We start from the raw sequence: 8,269 nt of genomic DNA, 5'->3' as shown, positions 1-8,269 counted from the left end.
TGATAAATCTTTTGTGGCTCCTTGCTGTTCACGTCCCGTAGTCTACGCCTTAGCGCCACCACTACCTTCCAGCAGCCCCGCTGCTCAGCAAGCCACAACAAGTACCCGCTGCTGCTCGCGCCCCACGGCGCCAACAACTCAAACGGCTGCCCCCACTCATAACTACTATCTCCGTAGTAGAGTCGGTAGCAATGCTGAGCATCAGCCCCTGCCCCCGTCTTCGCAACCCCTCTTTTCCGGCAGCAATCGTGTAGGACAGGGAAACAGACTCTCCTGCCTTGGGCGGTGCCACTTTCCTCTATGTTCTGGTCTCCGCGACGGCAACTCCCCGACGGGTTTCATTGCGCCATGTTGCCAGGCCGCAAAACCAAATCAACCGGGTACCCCAAAGCTTGCCCAAGGACGTCCAGTCCCAGGGCCACAACAGCAGTTGCGTCCTAGCCTTCCTCAACCCAGGCGTAGTCACCCGTCACTTACTCCCAGAGTGGCGACGTCTCCCCCTATGCACTTCAGAATTCTGCAGTTAAACTGTAACTGGGAAGATCACGGAGATAGTCGATTTCATGAAGCGGCACAACATCCGCATTTCTGCGATTCAAGAGACTAAACCCACAGCAAGATCTGCACTGCAAACCTGTTCTGGGTATAATGGTCACAGAAAAGATCGCATGAGCGGAAATGGAGGCGGCCTCGCGTTTATCATACACCACTCTGTGCAGTATCATATATTTGATCCTGGCATCGACCGCAGGGACAATGTCTTAGAACGTCAAGGCCTATCTGTCCGGTCAGGCGATGCAAACCTGGAAATCATCAACATCTACATCCCTCATGCCACCTGTTGCCCCAGTGGATACTGCCCTAATATTAGCGGCTTACTCACTGGCAACAATCGCATTATCTTAGGCGACTTTAATGCCCATCACGATCTATGGCATTCAAATTTGCGGGCGGACAGTAGGGGTGAGATGTTGGCGGATCAAATAGAAGAAACGGCGTTCTGCACATTAAACGGAGACGCCCCCACACATATGGTAGGAAGCTGTCACAGTTCGCCGGATATCTCAATCGTGAGCGCAGAGCTCGTAAACTGCGTCAACTGACAGCCGATGGTAACATTAGCATCCGACCACCTGCCCATACTTATTTCGCTCGAGCGTACCGCCGACTTCATCGTCACCGAAAAACGCACTTTCATAAACTTCAAAAAAGGAAAGTGGGAAGAATATAAATCTTTAACAGACCGCTTTGCTGCCCTCCCTATCCCGACTGATGCCCCTCAAGGGGAGCGTGCCTTCCGTAAGGTCATTGAATCCGCCTCGGCACGTTTCATTCCCGCCGGGAGAATTCCCGAAATTCGGCCCACTTCCTGGCGGAGGCCGCAAATTTAGCGAGAGAACATGACCTTATAAGACAGCTCGACCCAGGCTACCCCCAAATAAGGGATATAAACCAACGCATCAGATTGCTTGTGGATGAACACAAGCGGGCGAAATGGGAGGAGCACCTAAGAGGTTGTAACCTCTCTGCCGGTGTGGGTAAACTTTGGTCCACCGTAAAGTCCCTATCGAATCCGTCTAAGCACAATGACAAAGGTTCCATCGCCTTCGGCGATAAAGTGCTATCGGATTCGAAAAAATGCGCGAGCGCTTTCTGCCGTCAATATGTAATGCATTCTACGGTCGACAAAGATAGACGGAGGGCCAACAGACACGCACATAAACATAAATTCAGCGCGTCACCAATTGCCATCACCGCCAGAGAGGTTGAAGATACCATTGGTCACGCTAAACCATCCAAAGCAGTGGGCCCAGACGGCATAGCCATGCCGATGCTTAAAAGCCTAGGGAAAGAGGGTTTCAAATATTTAGCGCATGTCTTCAACCTGTCTCTTTCCACCTTTGTCATACCCGAAAAATGGAAAATGGCCAAGGTGGTCCCGCTACTAAAGCCTGGGAAACCAGCTAACATAGGAGAGTCGTATCGTCCGATATATCTCCTATCGCCAGTAGCAAAGACGCTTGAAGCCATTTTGCTCCCCTACTTCCAAGCAAATTTGCAGCTAGCCTATCATCAGCATGGCTTCAGAAAACACCATAGCACCACCACCGCGCTAAATGCCATCAGCACCTAGATAAATTGCGGTTTAAATCAAGACCCCCACCAAAGAACAGTACTCGCAGCGCTAGACCTATCAAAAGCTTTTGATACGGTCAACCATGGCACGTTACTGCATGACCTGGAAGGGTCTACCCTTCCCCCATGTCTTAGAAGGTGGACCGCAAATTATCTGGGAGGTCGGCAGGCATCGGTGCAATTTAGAAACGAAACATCAAAACCAAGAAGAATTAAACAAGGGGTGCCACAGGGTGGTGTCCTATCCCCACTTTTGTTTAATTTCTACATATCTAAGCTACCTTCACCCCCAGAAGGAGTCACTATCGTTTCATACGCCGATGACTGCACAATAATGGCCACAGGCTCAGGCCCACAAATCTGTGAGCTCTGCAACAGAATAAAGGGCTACCTCCCTGATCTCTCCAGTTTTTTCGCCTCGCGAAACCTGGCACTATCACCGACTAAATCTTCCGCGACCTTATTTACAACATGGACGTCCCAAATGTCTACCATTTTGAACATCCACGTCGATGGCACTACGCTACCGACTGCCCTACACCCCAAAATCTTGGGTGTGGCGTTTGATCAGGATCTACATTTTGGTGAGCCGCAATTGTTCCGAAAATCCAGAGCCGTAATAAAATCTTCAAATCCCTTGCTGGCAGTACTTGGGGAAAAGACAAAGAAACGCTCATTACTACATACAAAGCAATTGGCCAGCCGATTACGTGCTACGCGTCACCCATATGGTCGCCAAGCCTAAAAATTACCCACTGGAAGAAGCTACAGGCCTGCCAAAATACTGCTCTCAGAATCGCTACGGGCTGTCTTCTTATGTCCCCAGAACACCATCTACATAATGAGGCGAGAATACTCCCCATCAGGGAGAGAAATGAGATGCTAACCAAACAGTTCCTGTTGAATACCCAGAAACCTGGGCATCCCAACAGACATCTGATTGATGAGCCAACACCGGCTAGGGGCTTAAGGAGTCATCTCCGTAAGCATTTTGAAGAAATACGGCACCTGAGAACCCAGCCGTATGAAGCAAAAAAACACAAGCAGGTCCTTGGTGAACTCCACAAACAGGCGTCGGACCTTTATGCCGGGAATTGCCCGGTGAATCGAGTACTCAAAGAAAAGTGCCCAAAACTTGCGGTAGAGGAATGCATACTCCCCAGGGAAACGCGTGTCACTCTTGCACATCTTCGTTCTGGATATTGTAATAGGTTAAACTCTTACCTATCCAGAATCAACCCCGACATACATAATGTATGCCCCGCTTGCAATGTGTCCCCACATGACACTAACCATCTCTTTAATTGTAATGCGGAGCCAACGCCTCTAACACCCCTTTCATTATGGTCCACCTCTGTTGAAACAGCAAGTTTCCTTGGACTCCCGTTAGAGGATATTGATGACAATTTGTGATCGGTCGCGGCTGTTAGGTGGGGCGAAGCACTGCTACAACAACAACAACGCCCACTTAGACCGATTTTGAATATCTTCACTCAGTCTATATAATTTGGCAAGGATAGTGTCTCTGCTAAATTTTAATTTAATATCTTTAACGGCTTGTTAAACTTTCAAACTTTCTTCTTCTATATGTGTGTTTTTGAATTTATATGTTACGTCATAAAACCAATCCATCCACCAAATTTTATTAGCTTAGCCGTACTCGTTTTCGAATTATTTCATTTTTTCCATTTTTCTAAATTTTCGATATCGAAAAAGTGGCCGTGGTTATCGTCCGATTTCGATCATTTTGCAGTACTAATCTATTCTGGGTCCAGATAAGCCCGTATACAGAATTTTGGTGAAGATATCTCAATATTTGCTCAAGTTGTCGTGTTAACGGGCGGACAGACGAACGGACGGACATGGCTTAATCAAATTTTGTTTCGATACTGATGATTTTGATATATGGCTATCTCGATTCCGTTATACCTGTACAACCAACCGTTATCCAATTAAAGTTAATATACTCTGTGTGCAAAGTACGCTGAGTATAATTAATAAAGATACGCATATTGCGGCTGATAGCAATTTTGAGATTGTTTTAAAATATTTTTTTTGTTTATTACTTTAACATGCGCTCAGACGCCAACTACATACTTTCCCTTCTTATCAACCGCACAAAAAAATGTGCGTCCAACCAGACGTTCATTGTTAACAATAAACACAGATCACACAATCTCTGTATACTTTGAGCATTTCCACTTCGTTCTTCAGAGCGCCAAATTTTTGGAGACCATATTGTGTAGACTTTCGTTGGTAATCATTGTGCTCTTTACACTCTCAACCGCTCTTCGCACAGCCGGGCTTGAGAACGGGCACATTCGAAATGTACTGCTTTCTTTTTTTTTCGTTGTTTGTTCTCCTTCGTAATTTGTTGGAAATTCACTTGTTGGTTAGTGGCTGGTTAGCTGATGTCAGTAACGAAACGACCGTTAAAGCTCAATAACGTAAAGGAACGGAAAAAGGCAGATTTATTATGGTGAAACGGCGTATCGAAGTGATCGCAACGTGTTGGCTGGCGCGTGTTTGTGCAAGTGTTTAGCCTGTGGTTGGGTAGTTCACATTTAGCTTGAAAATTTTGCGAAATGGTGATTTTAATAATGAAATTTTATAATTTCGTTTGTTAAATACCTAAGAAGAAGTGAAGTTTAATAATTTAAAAAAATATAAAAGTGCAAAACTACCAAAGATATGTCTGCAATGTTGTAAGAAAAAATATATGCAAATGAAGTGGGTTTAACATTTATAAAAACAAATAATGTAAATATTCATAAATAAACCTATTAAATAATGTGAAGATATCAAGTTTGTATATAGAATCCAAAAATATTTCACCACTGAATTTTGTGAAAACGCAACTGATCTGAAGTCCTTCGTTAAGCTGTACACCTAAAAAAAAAATTTAAAAAATTAATAAATATATAAATAGAAAATTAAAAAACATATCGGTGTGCGCATATGGTATTAAAAATAATTTACGAAATAAAAAAAAAAGTGAATGCTTGCATACCATCAAATCATCATGCAAAAATTTAATACATATGACGAGTGCGAAATTTGATTACGTCTGAGTTTTGTCAGAATTTACTTAAACTAAAATGGTTCTAAACTCCCGAATGTCGTTAGCGTAAAAGAGAAATAGGTTAGGAGACAAAAACAACAAAATAAGTTAATGTGTAAATAAATAATTCATAAATAAATCAATGTATCGACACCTGAGTGGAATATTAGGTACTCTATCTCCCAATATCAGAATTTCTTTAGATAACCCTATCTCGAATTTTTTTCGTAATGCCCCCCTCTGGGCAGAAAATGTACTGAAGAAGAAGTTGTTGCAAACCAACTGTGAGGTAGGGACTTCTGCAACGGAATTAGGATACAGGATGTTATTAAATAAACTTTTGAAAAAGGGCGTTCTTCAAAAAACTTTGTTGGGATATAACGATATTGAAACGATAACCGAGTTAGGGTGATGTTTCACTCAACATTCGATATTAAGTACGAAAAAACACTAAAATAAAACTAACACGTTTTAAACTAACCTTGAAACACATAATATTCCAGTTCAGAGCTCGTATTACATGTCACGATCCGTGATCGAGACTGATTTTTTAAATCACAAAAGCTCTGAAATGGTGGATTTAATTAAGGGCATCTGCGAACAAGCGACAAAGGGTACTCGTTAGATCCATAACTTATTATAATAATTTTTAGAAATAGTTTGACAGTTGCATAGTTATCACTTTAGTGAAAATGGTTTTCAGTCACTGATCGTAACACGTAATACGGGTATCCATATCATAAGAAAATGCCAAAGAAAAATTTCGTATATATTTTCTGTGTGAAAAGTAGTAGCAGCCAGGTATCTTTATTTTTCTGTTCTCTATAGAAGAAAGGAAATGCACTTAAGTTAAAGAGAATACACTAAACAAGAAAAAAAAACACTTCTGCTAAAATAGAATTGCAAATTCTCTTCAAAAAACTCATAATAAGAGTTATTTAGCCGACTGTGTTCCTATTGGGACAAAAAATAATAAGGTTAGGTTAGGTTAGGTTGAACTGACCGGTCCATGAGGACCTCACATAGCCTGAATGAGTCCGTATGGTTACCAGAAGTTTATTTTAACGGCAAAACTGATAAACCCTATCAAAAACCAGGGCCTAAATATATTATAAAATAACCCCGTCCTCTTGTCAAATACTAGAAGCTTTCTAGGACCTATGCCACTTTCTGCTTCTAGATCTGTCAGCTGTATCACTCCTAATAGCTGGAGCCTTAGCCTGGCAAGCGCAGGACACGAGCACAATACTGCCCTCAGAATCGCTACGGGCTGTCAGCTTATGTACCCAGAACACCACGTACACAATGAGGCGAGAGTACTCCCCATCAGGAATATAAAAGAAATGCTGAACCAATGCTGAAACTGATGGGGCTACACCTCCCAGGGGCATAAGGGGTAATCTCCGTAAGCATTATAAGGAAATACGGCACCTGAGAACACACCCGTATGAAGCAAAAAAGCACAAGCAGGTCCTCAGTGATATCCACAAACAGGCGTCGGACCTCTAAGCCAGTAGTTGCCTGGCCATTCCACTTCTTAAGAAAAATACCCAGAACTAGCGGAAGAGGAACGCACTCTCTCTTGGGAAATGCGCGTTACTCTAGCTCAACTACGATCTGGGTACTGTAACAGGTTGAACTATTACCTATCCAGAATCAACCCCGACATACAAAATATATGTCCTGCTTGCAATGTCTCTCCACATGACACCAACCATCTCTTCAATTGTAATGTGGAACCAACGCCACTAACACCTCTCTCACTATGGTCCACCCCTGTTTACACAGCAAATTTCCTTGGACTCCCGTTGGAGGACATTGATGACAATTTGTGATCGGTTGCACCTAGTAGATGGAGCGACTACCCTGTGTACGTTTGCTAAAAATCTTTACAGAAATGTAGCACAAAGCTATGCATTTTCTTGAGAGGTGGAACGAAATTTTTCCTGATCATTTCTTGTATGGAATTTTATTTCTTGCAACCGCGCTTAGTCTTGAAATACAAATATTCCACTTCTGAAGTTTGCGAAAATACAGTCTGCAGATGGCACATCCGCCGAGACATTAAACATGAAATACAGGTTGAGAACTAATCATCAATATTAAAAAAAATCCGTCAAAATAAAACGTATCTTATGAACAGTTTTGACTTCAATGTCTTATATAAAGGTCCGCAAACTTTCTGTTATAATTATACTTTTGAATATCAATGGCTTGTACGTATATGAAATAGGCCCTACCACATTTTGTTCTACTTTTGAGGCTTCACAAGATGCTTAGTAGTGCTAGGCTTTAATGTGCTTTACCTTTTGTTGGTGGATATAACACATTTGCGCTGGAATAAAATTAAGTCGTTCGGCCCTTACAACGAGTTCTACTTTCTCTCTCGACTCAAAAAGCACACTCTTTAAGTCTCTATCCTACCTATTCTGACGATTGCATTAAAATCATGTCGTAGAACAGCGGTCTTCAGTTAGTGAAATATTTATTGGCGCCGCTTCAAAAGTGGCGCCTTTAGTTGTCGCTGACATAGAAACAATTTGGAATGGCACTGCGGTTTTCGTTGCTCACAAAATTAGCAGCTGTATTTCGATCGAATATCAAGTCTGTCCAAGTTCTCATCTCGCATTAGCATTTTCTTATTTTTTATGAACTAAGCGCCAAAAGCGGCTCAGATCTCATGGTGTCTACAGCGGCAAACTGATCGATAAGCTATCCCTCTGCTAATTTTCTTTCGCCCTCATCTCGGAGTATTTACTTAGCCCTTTTTAAGGCATTGTGACGTTCCCAGGGACTTGAACCTATGACGTCCGATATTGTTGGTGAGCACACTATTTTCTTTCAAGTTTAAAGTATTTCCTTCATTTGAATGAGTGTGTAAAATGTGTTTTAGTTCTTGTAATTCCAAACGTCTTCGTTGATCTGGCGCCACACTTTCATGACCAAACGTTTATTTGCACTAATCCGTTCATTGTTAAACATTTGTAAAAGGATCAAGAAGATCAACTTTCTTAGTTAGCGAGTTTTACTTTGACATATCTTCGCTCAGAATGCTTTGCGTATGAGATGAGT

At 42.4% G+C, this 8,269-nt stretch overlaps 1 protein-coding gene across 18 annotated transcripts in view; it reads left to right on the top strand.

Moving 5' to 3' along the window:
• The first annotated feature begins 4,568 nt into the window (after positions 1–4,568).
• Positions 4,569–8,269, top strand: part of rols (rolling pebbles) — a 280,847-nt gene continuing 277,146 nt past the window's right edge. For 6 of the 18 annotated variants that reach the window (XM_067788139.1, XM_067788125.1, XM_067788122.1 and 3 more), the window contains exon 1: positions 4,569–5,278. The gene's annotated coding sequence lies outside the window, so the exon portion shown is untranslated. Of the gene's footprint in view, positions 5,313–5,351; positions 5,368–5,616; positions 5,635–8,269 lie in introns of those variants that run through there. The other 12 variants (XM_067788137.1, XM_067788130.1, XM_067788129.1 and 9 more) reach the window with 8 other exon arrangements.

The sequence above is a fragment of the Eurosta solidaginis genome, chromosome 5, assembly GCF_040869045.1.
Source record: "Eurosta solidaginis isolate ZX-2024a chromosome 5, ASM4086904v1, whole genome shotgun sequence".
Taxonomy (NCBI): domain Eukaryota; kingdom Metazoa; phylum Arthropoda; class Insecta; order Diptera; family Tephritidae; genus Eurosta; species Eurosta solidaginis.
Note: the sequence above shows the minus strand (reverse complement) of the source record. Positions and strands in the feature narration are given on the sequence as shown.